The 17,454-nt window shown below is 34.1% G+C and overlaps 1 protein-coding gene across 1 annotated transcript in view; it reads left to right on the top strand.

The window, feature by feature from the left end:
• The first annotated feature begins 2,848 nt into the window (after positions 1–2,848).
• Positions 2,849–17,454, top strand: part of LOC128673602 (uncharacterized protein) — a 99,463-nt gene continuing 84,857 nt past the window's right edge. The window contains exon 1 of the mRNA XM_053751556.1: positions 2,849–3,089. The gene's annotated coding sequence lies outside the window, so the exon portion shown is untranslated. The remainder of the gene's footprint in view (positions 3,090–17,454) is intronic.

Here is a 17,454-nt window from a genome sequence, read left to right as displayed (position 1 = left end):
TCATTACAATATTCGATACTTATTTTTAATCAATTCATTATCACTGAGGACTGAATGTTTTTGCTTTATTATTTTTTAATTACTAATTTATCACCATGATTGGGCCGTCACATGATTATTAATTAATTCCTTGTCAACAAGTTTTCTAAGAATTGTATGGATTTTCTATGATGGTGGATCGTCTGAATAAATGATTATTTTTTATTATTATAATGTTCGTGCATTAAAACCGTGGGCTCGGCGCGGCGTTGCTTATCAAATTGATAGTATCCAGTGACGACGGCATCGAGAGTGTTTTCAAAGAAAAATATAATCTTGATGGAACGTCTCGCAATAAAGCGGGACGAGAAAGAAAGCTCCATCTTAAATAAATTAAAGGAGGTACAGAATGAATAATTACATTTGAAAATGAATTTTATTTATTTATGAACACAATGACTAAAATTATGGTTTCGAAGAGATAAACGTAATTTAATATACTGAAATTTCAAAATTAAATTTTGAAATACTTCTTATAAATGAACACTTCGGTGTTATTCACTAAGCGTTTCACTTGTATAGACACTTAATCTACTGCACAGATTTTCATTTTCATAACGCGATTCCTGACGTAGGTTTGAATGTATAATTTAATATATTTTTACACGAGCGAAGCCGTAAGGGGCCGCTAGTAATATATATATATATATTACTATAACCTTATTATAAGAGACAAAGCTGACTATTTCATTTCAGACTCAGGCTTAATTCGAATGTATTTACTTTTTTTATGCTTAAAAACTTAGCCAAACATCATTTGTTCGGTCTGGTTCACACAAAAACTAAAGTTTCCCAATCAAAATGACACCCGAACTTTTCACAATCAAAATGATAAAGAGAAACCAGCTTGAGAAACATTTAATGAAATATATAGTTTATTTCTGTACTATATTTATTTTGTGACACCGTAGTCTCGTCTCGCGGATATAAACTGGGACAAGGCAAAAGCTGAAAACTTTATTTTCATACTAAGCCTGCAGCCGTTATTGTCTCTCTTAATAACATCACTCGAGCACCCTATTCTGAACGCTGCCACTAATGAGTTTTCTTCTTGTGTTTCCAAGTTCGGAACGCTTTTCGCCACGGTTGTCGTCATATTACCATTTTAAAGAAACATACTTGGGATTCTGATCCTAAATTATCTATATAATTAATAATACCGGACCTAAAACCGGAAAACTAACTTTGAGGAAAAAAACAGCGTCTTCCAGTGACATAATCAAGGTCTGTACCGTAACGTTTACAGCCATCATTGATGAGAGTAAAGATTCTCATCAATGATCGCTGTTATAAACGTTTTGTTTTCACAAAACGTTAATAACAGCTAAGTATCTGTTTTTTTAACAAATAGTCTATGTAGATGAATGAGATGAATAGTTTATTTATCAAGACAATTAATTTGATATACTTTTATTTATCTGTGCGGGGAAAAGCGTCGAGATTATTTGATGTTTTCTTTAGTCCCATTTTGATCCCAAATCAACAGAGCACGTTTATTTAAACAATTTTCAATATCCTTTTCCGCCTGTACTATAATAACAATACAAATGTTTTCTTTCCAATTGAATGCTGTTATAAATAGCAAAAATAATAAATATATTATTTAAAATCAACGAAAAAAAAATATTTTTAAAAGAATATATATTTTCTAAAGGTAGTCTTGCTGTATTAAAGCATTAAAATTCAAGTTTATAAAATGGAGTAAGTAGCTTTGTAAGCATTTCCTTGTTCTTAGTGTTTTTCTACATGATATTTCTTCATAGATGTAACTTCATATTTTAGGAAGAAGAATTTTTAATGAAGCAAAAAGTGACGCAACCGAAAATAAAGTTGGTGCTTACTGCTCTCGTTAAAGCACCTACAAAATTTGCAAGTTTTGCTATGTCACGTCTGACACGACCACACGGATAGACACAAAGTAAATTATACGCAGAATCAGCGTACACAGGTAATCTAACGCTAAAGAACAATTTTATTTGCAAAAGGCATGAGTTACCGACTATGGTATGTTATTTGACTATATTATGGTATTATGAATCCTAGTTTTTTCAGCAAAGGAAAATATTTACCTTTAATATTTATTGAAGAATATGGACAGGAGGAAAATACGATGAAAAATATGTCGACACATTCACAATTAATCGATAGGCAGGTCATGTTTTGAACGTGTGAAAATTTCATTAGGATAGCTTTGTATAACGTGCATAACGCGCTGGGCTATGCGGTTAGTGGCGGGCACCCCAGCTGACCCATTCGGCGCCGGGCCAAGCACGTACACAATTTACTTAGCTCTGGCTGCTCCGCCGTGATTTGAATACATTCTATAAGTTCATTCTTACTTTAAAATATGCCTGTTTAACTCTCCGAGCAGCGGAACACGCTGTCAACGCTTCATATCTGAAGCGCGTTACGGCGTTTTTATTTTGGTAAAAACTTACAAATTAAATTTTTTGCATCATGTCACGTACAACTTTAAATATGTATTAAAAAAATTTTTGCAACAGTTAGGTAAAAGAAATATTGAACAAGAAAAAGTAAAAAATTGCTATACTCCAAAATTCAGAAGGCAGGAAACGGAATTGAGCCATTTTTAGCGTGCCCGATTTTGCACGATAAGCGAAAATATTTAATAACGCCAATTATTTACTTAAGGTAGGACGGGTGCCTCGGGGGTTATGCTAACGAACGTCTATTATGACGTGGGCCCGTGTCACTGTGTGAAGGTTTTGCACTCTCGACCGAGTTACGGTGAGGGGTTGTTTTAGAATATCATGTGTTGCTCGGAAAACTGGCAGTGTGAATACTGCCGTCGGGGTGGGAAGTCGCGCCGAACGTTTCCGGAAAACTCCACTGCTATCGCGAAATGTCAAGCCCGCTTATATAGTTCATTGAACAGCAACGACGGTGCGATTAATTTAGGAATATAGAGGGAAAATAACGCTAATAGTACGACTTTTGAGTTATAAGTGAAGTAAACAAGTTTATAAACGATTTGTGCGAAAATTGCATGGAAAATTATGGTCTACTGATATTTGGAATGACTGAAATAAGTAAGTGCCTCCCAATAGAAGTAACTTTAAAATAATTTAATCGTATGTACATGAAATTGTCCTACTACGCTTTATTTAATTATTTAATATAATTTGAAATATCCGCAACATGCTTTGTCATTCTAGTAGAAGTAATTTTATTCATGAATAAAATTACTTCTACTAGAATGATAAAAAATTAATACAGACAACTGCATGTCAAAAAACAAGTGACCCTTGCATGGACCTCTTTGCGTTCAGTAGGTAATAGCGGTGAACTTTCGCATTCATAATATTAGATTATTTGTCTTTTTGTTTTTCGATTTCTAGTATTACGACGACTTACTGTATCTATTCAAGGTCAATAAAAGTTATTAAAACCACAAATTATAAAAAAATATTGAAATCTTGTATAATAGGTATCATAAGTGTCCAGGATAACTCTTTAAAAAAGAAAAATACACGTCGTTTATTATACAGGAAACATATATACAGGAACATTCACTTTTTACTCTACTTAGCCCATTTAGGCTACGAAAATTCATGGGACTAAAAGGAGTGGCCAGGATAACTGGACTTCTGTCCTAACTCGACCCTGAAGACGACTCCCCATATTCGAATTCGAAACGTCAGCGTAGCCGATTTAACATGTCCAGAGTTAATCAGAGTAAACCGTTAAGAGTTTAGATATTTATCTATAAAACGACAATTTCCATTGAATATCAAAATGTATATAATATATAAGCATTATACACTATTATTATTATTAGGTATATTTACATTGTTCCTACTTATACAATAATAAGTTCATTTAAAAACTTAATTAAAATTATTACCAAACTATCTATGTCAGGTCCTACCGATAGGGAAACAGTAACAAAATTATATCTCCTATCTTTGTGGCTACCGAGACTGTTCGGTGGTAACAAATATTGTTGACTCACATATAATGTATATTATGTACGCCAGAGTCATCCACAAAGGCCTCCGGGAGGCTCCAGCAATTAAGCAGATTTCCCGCTCGGATTGCCTCGTCTTCAACTTGACAACAAGTTTTAACTTGGTGCAAACTAAGATATTAATGCAAGTCCAACAGGAGAGCTCTCCGCGCTTACTACTTCCTCTTTGGATCAAGTTACTGAATATGATAATTATGACTTTCCTTGTAATATAGAAATTATTTAAGTTTTTCACTTGGTAATAATAAAAATTACAACTTTATACTATAATAAAAATTAAGAGGCGAGATTTCTCGTCTCAATGTGCCACATGTATTTCAAATTCAAGATCTCACAAATATAACCTTTTCAAATTATAGCCACCCAATACTACAATTTAATGAGGCATCTCAAAGGTTGAATGCGTCGCAAACAAACCTGAGCCATCTAAAAATATAATCTTGTAAAAACAATGAAATTTACCAACAGGGAATTCCCCTGCTCTTTCCCGTAGCAGGCACAAATATTATTCTAACATATCATTTAATTTTGCACAAACTCACAATATTAATGTTAATTATTAATTAAGCGGCAAACAATTATGGTACCCTTTAATTTGGAGACCGCGAGTCGGCTCGAATTATTGCGCTAAATACGCAGCCCAATTTATCTCGAATCTCGCCAGGATCGGCGAAATTTAAATTAAAATGTAAATGTGGGGTGGGGCGCCTTCTAATTGCGATCTGCGTCCGGCCGTTGTCAAACTTGCCCTATTTGAGGACGGGATTCGCACGTCCCGCCGCCCTGACGCCCATCGCTGGTGATTGCACTGTCAATGTCAATCGTTGATTACTTTTGCGTGTAAATTGTGAACTATAAAGGATTACAGACGTGCAACCTTTCAAAACGACTAGATATTTAGCGGCATACTACTTGTTACTTAATAGGATTTTCATAGTTTCATGTCATTATATTAGAGGTCAGATAAAAAGGAAATAATATGTTTGTGCCCTAAAAGTTAAATTTAAATGACAAGAATACTTATGAAAAATATTACACCATAAAATATGTAACATATTTTTCAACACAGCTTTTTAATGTTTAAAGAATTATAATAGACAAAAGAAAATTAAAAGTCATAACTCCTGATGGAATTACATTTGCTATGATTACTCTATCCTAAAACCTCGCTACGGAACCGTGGCGTTTTCATCAATACCGGCCTGCCGATAAAACATTCGATTCGTTAGTCAGAAAAAGAAAATAATGCAAAATACCGGAGTATTGGAAAAGAGAATGGTTCTCATAGGCGGACAACAAAAGGAATGCGGTGAATATCGTCCGATCGGATGGCGTAGCGCTCGTAGAGGGTTCGTAGCTCGTAGCGCTTCGTAGCACGGATCATACTACTTGTTTTGATTGTTGCCCCATAGCTTTATTGATCGTGACCTGAGTTCTCAATAATAGAACGTTTGAAATGTTAAAAAAGGTGGAAATAGTTCAAGTTTTATTATGTAAATAATCTTACCACGTCTTTTATGATTTAACAGAAATATAAATTTAAATAGACTTTTTACTTCAGAATGTATAAGTTTGAACTAAAATTTAATTTATTTAAAAAAATCAACTATCAGTACTGTAAAGATAGTTGACATGTTAGGGCTCGTAAGAAAAAAAATGAGTGTAGTTTTGTTACATAAATAAATCTTGTCTCAAGCTACGCAGCCCATCTACTATTAAATTTTTGTTTTAAGTAGGATTAAGTATTTTATTATTTTATCACATTTTACAAAAAATACCAGAAAAATCGTAAATATTTTTATTGTAAGTTATTCCTTTCCAAAATTCGCATACCCGCGAAATGTTGTGATACATTTGTGATTTACATTTAGTTAAGTGCTCTCCACATTTAATACCACTTAGGATTCCAGTTCCAACTCGTGCGAAATTAATGTTCAAATGTTAATTGCGAGTATCCTTTCATCTCGTTTATCCAAAGTTTGCGAGGAATTTGTTTACAATGTTCCTAATGATGCTCAGCACCGCGATAAAAGCTTTCTAATGACTTTTTAATTTGTTTTTCCGTTTTTGTGACCTATGCTGATTGCGGGTATTCAACGATACCTATTTAGATTTCAACTTTGTATCAAAGTACTTTCTATCGCAAACTTATTACATTGAATTATTAACAAAAAACTTCAGTTTAATTACATGATTTCGTATTTTTCTGATTATCCGCGTATTATTTATTCTCCAGAGCAAAGAAGCCTTATATAACAGACGTGACGTAGTTCGCCATTTCACGTCATACATTGTTAACGAAATGCACAAAAACAAGAATATTTTGCGTCAGCGACAACGAGATAAAGCCCGCATTCGAGAGTATGTTCCTCTTGAACGCCATGTTCTTACCCTACATTAGTTTCAAAAAAGATTTATATAAAAATGTCATATTTTACCCTATATTAGTTTCAAGTTAGTTTGGAGATATTATATTTTGTTCTAATCATAAATATATACAATACTTGTGCAATGTGCAAGTACAAAGTATTTTCTATCAATTAGTTTCGGTTTTAATTTTTGGCAACCGTGTCAACCTTTGCTTATCCAGAATTTACAATGAGGGTTTAAAATTATATAATACTTGCTGCGCCCCGGGGCTTCGCTCCCGTGGGAATTTCGGTATGTAAGTGTTATTCCAGGTTATTTTCTACCCGTGAACCAAATTTCATAACAATCGGTCCAGTAGATAATGCGTGAAGAAGTAATAACTTACATTCACTTACATTCGCATTTATAATATTAGTTGTGACAATATTATTTATTTATACTATACTTATTAAATAACTTTTATTTTAAATGACTTTTGTTCTTATACCACACACCGTCTTAGCAATTCCTTCTTTAGGCGAACATTGACGAACGATATCACTTTACTTATGCAATGCGTGTCCATATTTTATAAGGGAAGCCTAAAATAAACCGAACCTCTGAGGTCGGCTTAGTCAGTTTCTCTCTGTATGCAGTAAATAAATCCCAAAACAGACAATATAGACGTCAAGATCTTGTAAAGAATTTTGTTTTTATTGAAATATAATTCAACGTAACAGTTTTAGATGTACCAATTATACAATTTCTTAGTTATTGATATTGGAATGGATGATTTTAAAATGTAACGTGTTAGTCTATGATATAACTTCTACATTTTGTTGTATAAACAATATCTCTCTCTCTCTGATGCGTCAAATAAAGCAAAGCTTTGAGAAAGTTGTTCTCTTATTTACTAATGTGGCCCGTCCCAGCTTCACTCGAGTAGAACCATAATAAATTATACACTGAAAATCTATATATATAAAACTCTTCCATTACCGAGTGACCGACTGACTGACAGGCAACGCACAGCCAGCTTCAACTTTCTACGCCCAGTAGTTTCTACTGGGCGTAGAAAGTTGAAATTTGGTGTGTACTTTCCCTGAGAGTATATGTGAGCACTAAAAAGGGATTTCCTGAAATTCCCACGGGAAACGGATTTTTACTCACATACGAAGTTGTGTACAAAAGCTAGTATTTAAAAAAACCGCATCAAAATCCGCTACGTACTTTTAATGTGCATACAAAGACAGACAGCGGGAAGCAATTTTGTGTATAATAATACCAAACGTGCAAATACGTATTCATATGAAAGTGTAAATCTAAGTAGGTATTTCTCTCATGGGACATTCTGGCAAAAATAATATTCTACAGCTTAATATTCTTTGCCTCAAAGTACAAAAACTTTGAAGAAGTCCTAAAAAATAAGAAAGGCCGATCGACGGGGAGATAGATTTATCGGTAGGAAAATCTTAATTGCTTATCTCAAACTCGTTTATTTGCTTTGAAATTTTATACTAGTCTCTGTAAAGTTTTTCCTCAGTATTTAAATAAGATGTTCACGTACACGATACAGAATAAACAGGTTACAACTTACAAATAATATCTCAGTATTTGTGAAGATATATTTTATGCAAATAAACATTAAACAGATTATGCAATGTGTAGAACTTTTAAAACCTATAACAAATGCTAACACGGAAAATGTTTTTATTTTTATTTTGCGGAGTTTTAGCTAGTTTCTAAAAGTATGAATATGATTCTCAAAAAGGTATTTTCCTCATCGCCATTGTAATACTATGAATAAGTTTCCATGGGAATTGAAGATGAATAGTTTTATTATAGACTGCGATGAGACCCGAACAGATGTGACGACAATCTCATACTGTATATAAATGGGCACGATTTGTCGCATATCCCATAGTACTTTTTCAATTCAAGTATTTACTTCGTTTTTCTATTCACTAAAATGCAAAACTTATGTAAGGAAACATTAAATAATTATGATTTGATTTAAATTTGAAGATTGTACTTAAAAATTGGTGAAATAATATACCGACATGACAAGATATCATCTTTAATTTTGCATTATCGTACATGTATATTATCGTGTATTATATTAGATTAGCGGCCGTGCAGTGGTTTATGAGTTTACTGCGTATAGATAAACTTTATAATAAGTAAGGATGTATGTACTCGTATTACTATGTAAAAGCGATAAAGTCATAATTTAATTTCCTCAAGATAACAAATTTTTGTCCAATGTTTGGGTGCTATTGAATTTGCCACCAATTAAAACTTCGTGCGAATTTTGCACAACAAAAGCTTCAAAACAAACCGAGCTTCATGGTTTATTGTAAAGAAAGGTGACATAATTTAATGAGAAAATTATATTTATTTATGTTAGGTAGTTAGCTACGACACTGTTATAAAAATTAAACTTTTTACACTACTTCTACATATTGCTTCCTACAAAGTTTTTAAATTATGCTGCGCCTCGAACTTCGTACCCGTGGGAATTTCGGGATAAAAAGTACCCTACGTGTTATTTCAGGTTATATTCTACCCGTGTATCAAATTTTATAACAATCCGTCCAGATAGATTTTGCGTGTCAGAGTAACAAACTACACACATACACCCTCCTAAACTTTCGCATATATAATAATCGTAGGATAGGATTTCAATAAGCAACAAAACTAAAATTACAGAACGACCACTGCTAAGAAGAAATGCTGAAAGAAACTCATTTAAACTTCGCTATCCTAGTCGTAGGGCTAATATTTAGGCAGGCAATACGTTTAGAATTCCTTGTCTTGGAATTATAAGTATTCATTCTATTATTTTATCGGATAAATAAGACAGCTTAGCAATATCCAAAAGGTTTTTCTCTGCCTTATTAAAGACTCATAGAGAACTTATATAGCAGTATGAGCACGTTAGTCGGTTCTACAAAGGTTTTCGTCCCAAAAAATACCACCTAACAAGCGAACTTAATGATCGAGGGATATCCGAGTCGGCGGAATTCAAAAGACAAACGAATTGAACAAAGAAATCGTTTTTCTCACTCAATATGTTAGCCTATAAACGACTATATGTATTTACATAGGTAGGTAATATTATAGAGAAGTGAGTGAGAGATGTTATTTAAATAACTTGTCTAAATTAAGTTCAGCCAGTTATATTGAAACGAATCTATATTTAGTTGTAGGTATATAAGACATTAAATAACTATAATTATAAGATGTACCTAATAAAACTTTGAACAGGTAATTTTTGTACCCACCTACCTTTATAGGTACCCACCTATCTATAAATACAGATAGTATGTAAGGAAAGAAGCCCTTTTCCTTCCATTGCAAGTTGTACTTACATCGGTTTTTTTCGTATTTAACATGGAAGATGTAATTTCTTAACAATATAATTAATTACATTTAATATATTATAAAAGTTTCCACTGAAATCAAACCCCAATGCATGTTATATACAAAGCTATCATGTTTGTTATCTAAACGCGTGTATTTAGTAGAAAAGGCAATATAGTTTAAAAAAGGAAAGTTATATCGGCGCATTTATGTTTCTGGATTTGATAAGTCGAAATTTATTAATGAAGCAGCAGAGGCGTATATTGGTTACGATAAGTCGTGGTGCAAAAACGGTCTGGGACCCCAGCCTTTTCTTTCATTTTCATGTGTTCTTAGTGAAATTCAAGCCTAGCCTTGAGGACAACCGGCCGCCTGCACGACACAAACTCTTCTTGAGAATTCTATTGTTGCCTATCAACCTTAAAGGCAATGAGTCGCCTTATACGACATCTACGTGAGGTTACGGCGAGGTCCTATTCAAGAGCGAAACCACACGTCAATTTGGTACCTTACTCAACTACCTACATTATATAGGTTTAAGGAACTAATCATCTGGTTAAAAAAGATCTAGGACCGCATCCCAGCAAAATGTTTACTTTTATTATGACATGACGAAAATAAATGGTCGTAGGGTCCGAGGGCCCCGTGAGTTTACGGTCTTAGCGCCGTTGGCATCGAGCCCTCCGGTAGCTACGCCACTACGAAGCTGCCACGTTAATCTCTGTCCTGTGCACGGACCTGTTAAATGGACCTTGGAAATTTCACCGTCGCACTTTATGTTGTTTTTATAGGCGGGGAAAATAATTTTATATTATTTTCAATAAATATTTTACTTGTTCAATATTTAATTCAATTTTATCCCGTAAATACTTTATTTGAAACATATTATGCGATACATTAGTACTTGTCTTTTACATACATAGGTGAGTGCGTAAATGCGCCAACTTATTAGTCTTCGCTTATGCCCAGTATTTTCTACATTTATTCTCAAAAAGTCCGGTGCAAATGAATCTGTCACGTTTACCTGAAAGAATTTAAGATCAAATTGGCAAAACACTGGGCGTAAACCCATCTTTGGCCCAAAAGATTTTATTTATTTTAAACGCTGTGTTCCAGTTGTGATCTTAGTAACTCTCTCGATCGTGTTTATAACAAATAAATACACATTGTGGCATCGTGACATGATGTAATAAAATTACAACAACGTCACTACGTGACCGGCGGTTGCGATACATAAAGGAATGTACCTACGTGTTGAGTAGGAATCGAGCATTTGCTTGAAGGAAGTGTGTTAGTGTACTTACCTTCTTTCTTGTAATAATTGTTGTAATTCAAACAAAGTTGAATTTGTAGAATATTGGTTACAAAATAAAATTGGTGCCTTATGTAACACCTATATAGGTACGCGGTGGTACAGGGGGTGGTGGTCGTTGCATTCGTTTACGGTTTAAATGGTTTACGTAGTTGTCATTTTACAAAACAACATTTCCGACAGTTTGTCGTTTTTGTCATGCGATGATGGCCGACGTCCAGCAGGGACAGGGCTTCCCCATGTGCGATATTTCGACATTTCAATTAACTACAGAATTAGTACAATTTTTCATTCGCATGAAAATGATATTGTTAGAATTATTATTAATATGTTTATTTAGAAATTATTGGGGAAATAAGCTTTTTTATCCTTGTAATTGTATATGAAGGAATTTGTAATCGTTTCATATATTCTGATGAAACGTAAGGATAACGTCTAAAATTAAAAAGTACTTATTCCACAAAAACCTAGAACTAGCAAACTTATTGTTTCTTGAAAAACAATATATGAGCCTAAATTTGTAAGCCAGATTGCGCTCGTACGCCAACTAATTAATAATGGCGCATTATAGTATAGAGTAAAAGCGTGTTTAATTAAATTTGTCTACGTCGTGTATTTGAAAGGAGACGATTAACATCTTGAAAGCTGCGGCGAAGGTGGGTTTGGCGGGCGTCAATGTAGATAATCTACGTTTGCCTTACATCAGTCACGCAGCACTATCACGGATCCTCACCCGACGCTCGCATATATCAGGACAATTTGTCTGACGAAAGGAATGTCTTCAGATCCGACGGGGAATGTAATTTGGGAGCCAGAGATCTGTTGCTGATAGCACCCTTTGTGTGCGAATTTCTCTATTGGCGTTGTGCGGTGATAGTGAAAATTTCCATTGGATAGAAAAGCCAGGTACAATTAATTTACTATCTAACGTAACCACCCAGTAATATTGTTTAAAGTACAAATCAGTAAATAAAAAAATAAACAACAAAACAGAATTTGCGTTACTTTTGCATTTAAGTAATTGTAATGATTTATATTTATTGGTACATAGAAATTAGTTTAAAGACCTAAATAAAACAGTATCTGTTACAGAGAAAACAAATCTACAAAAAAATACGATCTGTCCATATCAAAAACGGGGCGCACGAACATTTTGCAAGCATTTAATCCCGGAGTGAGCGTTTTCGTCGTAATTCAGAGGCTCCACTTCATTTGGACCAAAAAGCAAGCTCGGCTAAGTGTCTTGGGCCAAAGTTTATTTTCTCTCTGAATGCTCGGCAAAGGCGAAATGCTTTGTTTTTTCGGGCACCCCTCTACGCTCGATTAGCCGTTTCCTTTTTATTCAGGGGCACGTTCAGAAACCAGATGTTATTCGTTGTACTCCGTGTATTTACATATCGACTACATTTGTCTTGTTCTGTCAATTACAATTGTAAAAAACACATCGATAATCGATTTTAAAGCTTTATTACATTTCTACCAAATACACTTTGAAGCACGAAAAACGTTTATATTAAAATGTTTAACGCATTTTGGCATCGCGTTATCAAAACGCAATATAAAATAAATTTATGGTTAGCTTATTACATTTAAAATTAAGACTGCTAGGTGTTTGTTCCCGTTCCTGTAGATATGTACCAAATGTAGCAATAGCAATTTTATCGCTGAAATTTTGTATCCGGAATTCAGATAAATTCATTTAAATTTAGTTTGCAAAAACGTTAATTACATTGCAGTGGTATTTTCGGGTTGCACTAATTCGCAAGTAGGTTAACTACTTCAAAGGGGCATCGCAACACGGCTACAATGTTTATGCAACTTGCAAAGTTGAATTTTACACTTTTCAGTTGTAAGCCCTGGATGATGTGAGGCGCCTACACACTGTAAGTTTGTATTTACCAAACAAGCATAAATTTGTGTGCTAATTGGGTCAGAAGCGTTTGTAGAATATCTATTGTAAGAGATTTCATTTAAAATAATTAAGCACCTTTGTACAATTTTTATCATGTAGGTAATCTATAATTTTCAATTGTTAATAGAATATAAATAAAACATACAATGAAATTAATGTATCAATTAAAAATAAACGTGATCCTCAAAATTCGTTAATTAATTTTTTGATAAAATAATGAGCGCTATATTTCAGCTTTCTTATTTTAGCCAGCTTATTGCTGGTTTCAGAATACCCTCTGCCCTTTGTTATGAAGGTTTCGTGAGTAGGTACTTTTTGCGTCGACGGGTTATATTAAACATGTTATTTTGAGCCTTGTAAATGAGAGTAAAGGTTATGGAGATAATCCACCTAAATCAATATTTTACTAGGCAAAAATATATGAGTTAATATATAGATATAATATTGCTCTTACTGAGTAACAAGTTAGGCAAACAATAAATTAATTGGTGGTTTGCTTACTCTAACTTGGCAAAGTCTATTCCATTTTCTTTCTTGTTTACTGAATTTATAAGAATCGCTCGTTGCTCTGAGCGATTCGTCAATAATCGTTTACATCATTAGTGACTGTGTTTTATATTCAAAACGCTTCCACCGTTAAAGAAAATGACCTTAAAAATGAGCGGCCACTTAGGCGTTTGTTTGCGTCCGACAATAAATATGTCATTTTGAGCTTAATTACGCCATTGGGCAATTGCAATATTTTGATAGAAATTTAAAATTTTCCTTTACGGAAAACGAATTTCAGGAATGTTTTTGAAAATTGATGACGTTCATCTCAAAATTATTTAAATTTAAGGGTTGTATTTATATGTGCATATATCGTTTGTTAAAGAAATACTTTTCAGCTAATCAATGGTTGCATTACTAATTCAGTTATTATCTTTTAAAAATGAATTTCATTCAATTATTTAATGTAAAGGCTATGTACCTATATGGTAAAATTTTTATAGCACTAAAGGCATCCTTGTAGGCGATATGACTAATCTTTTGAATAAGCATAAAAAAGGAGCTTAAGATAGATTATCTAAAGAGGAGATAAAATTGAAACGCGAAAACTTAATTGAGTATTTGAATACTTGTTTCTTTGAACGTCGCAAAATCTAACTGAAGAATACTGTGTACTTTTCTCTCTTGACTAAGAACTCTGATCCTCTGTACAAATTAATGGGAAAACAGAAATATGACTATATATTTATTAGATTTTGTTTGGGATCTTCTTCTTCTTATTTAAGAGTTATGCTCTTGTCGGTGGAGTATACGCCTCCATCTCATATACACCTTGTTTAGAGAAAGTCTAGTGTGGTGGTTTCCTGATACAAAGACCTTGCCGGAATCATTTTCCTTTGGCTCTCTGTCAGTACTAGTGCCGCCACTGCGCAACACCAGGATACATTTGATGGCGGTCTTTGGTCGTCATGTCGCAAACGCTGTCAACAGACTTGTGTGGCATTTTCTAGCTAAGTCCGGCCCGCCGAACTTCCCAACACGTCTGCTGGACTGCTTATTCAGTATATTCGCAGCTAACCACCATATCTGATGGCCGTTCACTATCCGCCACCTGTATCCCCGGAGGTAGCCTACAGCTTAGCCTTTGTTAGGGATAATTTTCTAAAAATATTGATCATAATTTAGGCAAAAATAATACCCCTGATGATTTGTTTCATTATTATCTCGTCCGTTCTTGACGACCTCGGTGGCGCAGTGGTAAAGTGCTTGCCTCTGAACCGAGAGGTCCCAGGTTCGATCCCCGGTCGGGTCATGATGGAAAATGACCTTCTTCTGATTGGCCCGGGTCTTGGATGTTTATCTATATATGTTATAAAATATAGTATCGTTGAGTCAGTATGCCATAACACAAGTCTCGAACTTACTTTGGGGCTAGCTCAATCTGTGTGATTTGTCCTAATATATTTATTTATTATTTATTCTTCAAGTTTAAAATAGCGCCAAGCCATATTTTTATTGAATTATAACTAACTTTTTACGTGTTAGCTCTGTATATTAATAAATTAATTAATAATTATATTTTTTTATAATAAATATTTAATAAGACCCAAATCACTTTACATAACTTATAATTTATATATGAGCCATTTTCTATACCGTCGACATTTTGCGTCACTGATCCCCCATTCCCTCCGAACATGAAAGAAAAACGATTTTTCCTTTTATTGTTCTTTAATTGCTCTGATTGGTGCGACGGGACGAAATAAAGCCGCATTTGTACCGTGGGTCCAATGGCGTTAGCAATCACTAATTCGTACTTGATTGTAAGCTACCTTCATTTTACTTGATTCTTTTGCACACAGAGAGATATTTCACGGCGAATTTTAACTAATTGAGGATTAAATTTAGGTCTTTGTTGGAAGTCAATTTAAAGGGATGGACTTTGATATATAAAATATTCACAGAGGGTGTATTCTTCGAGTGTTTGTGTTTATACTTTGGCAAATCGCTGATGTATGTCTAATGACATTGTGTGATAGGTATACTACCGGTAGGTCCATTTATATGTTCTATGAGAGTAGCATATTCTTTGCAATTGCAATACAATAGCTCTTCATTTAATTAATTAATTATTATGTAACTGAACAAGCAATGTAGTAAAATATAAATAATAAAGAATAGTTTCATAAACTTATCTTTTGTGTATAAAGAATATTTTAAATTAATTAATACATATTTAATTACATATAATTAAACTGCGAATTACACCTCAGCCGCCGTCATTTACATTCCTAAGTAAAACAAATCGAGGCCGCTTTAATTTATCAGCAGCGTTCATCCATCAACTAACCAGACCGCCTCGAAGCCTCCAAGCCAATTAATTGTAATTTGTTCTTCTAAAGATGGAGTTGCTTGTTTGAAAACCAATGAGCTAGCTTTTTGTCGACACTCCTACGATGAAGCTGACTCTTTGACCATTCCGTACTTTCTTTTTGAGGGTGTTTTGTGGTTCTAGCTCAAACCCATGTGGAATGGAATGCAGGTTGTTTCATTTCCACTTTTTTCTGATACCCATAGATATCACGAACATTTGTGAGGTTTTGTCAACATCAAAATGTACAAGGAAAATTAATACTTAATTCTTTTTGCGATAAATGGCGATACTATTACGTTCTCGCAAAAACTCACACAAGCCCAAAAGGATTCACAAAACCTGCCTATTACGCTAAATACAATCCTTTTTCATTTTATTCTTCAAATTGTCATCCAAGTTTACGATCTCCATTATGTAAGTTAAAACTTGTACTCAGTTACACTTTAGTTTTCTTGGAAAATGTTGATAAAATTTTACAAAACAAAACTTTTAGGTTAATGATTAAAGAGTTGAAATTAACATTCAACCAAATCAAAATATTAGGTATATTTTGATGTTGAATGTTAATTTTCTCAGTAGTTACTTACTGCAAAGTCGTGCCTCCGATCTGGCGGTTACTCAGTTCCTCGTTGAAGACTAATGGCTTAGGTAAGTGCCACTAGAACACGTCTAATTTGGTTTCCTTAGCGGATGTCACGAATATGTAGGTACATGGTAGGTTCCATCTAGTTTTCCGTTACATCAGTACCTAGGCAACTGAAATAGGTATGATATTGATAGTTGTTTATAAATCTCCCTTTATCATCTAAGCTAAGCTAAGTTTCATCAGATTAGGAAAGCGGACCCTGGGCACCAAGTGTCGGAACCCAGGGTCCACTTTCCTACTTTTTTTAATCTACTTCGCATGGTCCTCGGCATCCCCATTTGTCAGACCATTGACACGCATATCATCCTTGACGATATTAAGTGAGCACTTTTTGGGTTTGCCTTGATGTCAGGGTACGCGGAAAGGGTATAGTCGGACATTGGAAATTGGGTAGTGATGTATAGTTTTCTGTAATTAAAATTTTAAGGCCGTTATAATATTTTTTCTACATTCCACGTCTTCACCGACGAGTATATCATTGAAATAATTGCCTGAATAAATTACTTTTGCCTAGGTTTATGCCTTTGCTAGGTAAGTAATAAGTTTTAACGTTACAGTTGCTATACAGTAATATTATATCTAATTTCTCAATATCTAAATTTAATTTGTCACTTTGCAGCAGTAACATACGCGATTTATTGGAGTAATGAGATTTGTTGCTCAACAGTAATAAATCGAATATGCCTGTTATAACAGTATCAGTTTGCTTTAATCACTGGCTCTAAATACTCTATGTATTTCGATACAGTAATAGGGAAAGATTTTGGTAGCTATCCTAATGTAGGGTAGCATGAATGAGCAAAATAAAATCTGGGATCGTTTGCGTGCAATTTAGAGGGATCTAAAGACATGTCGGATACAGAAGAGGTTTTTTTTTTTGCTAAATAATTAGGGTAAAGTTCACGAGGAAAGCCTTATGATTATAGAGGGAAAACAACACGTTTTGTCACAACATTTCCCGATCGCGACGAATCTCACTCGC

The sequence above is a fragment of the Plodia interpunctella genome, chromosome 11 (genome assembly GCF_027563975.2).
Source record: "Plodia interpunctella isolate USDA-ARS_2022_Savannah chromosome 11, ilPloInte3.2, whole genome shotgun sequence".
NCBI classification, from domain to species: Eukaryota; Metazoa; Arthropoda; class Insecta; order Lepidoptera; family Pyralidae; genus Plodia; species Plodia interpunctella.
The sequence above is the reverse complement of the archived record's forward strand: the minus strand, read 5'-3'. Positions and strand labels throughout refer to the sequence as shown.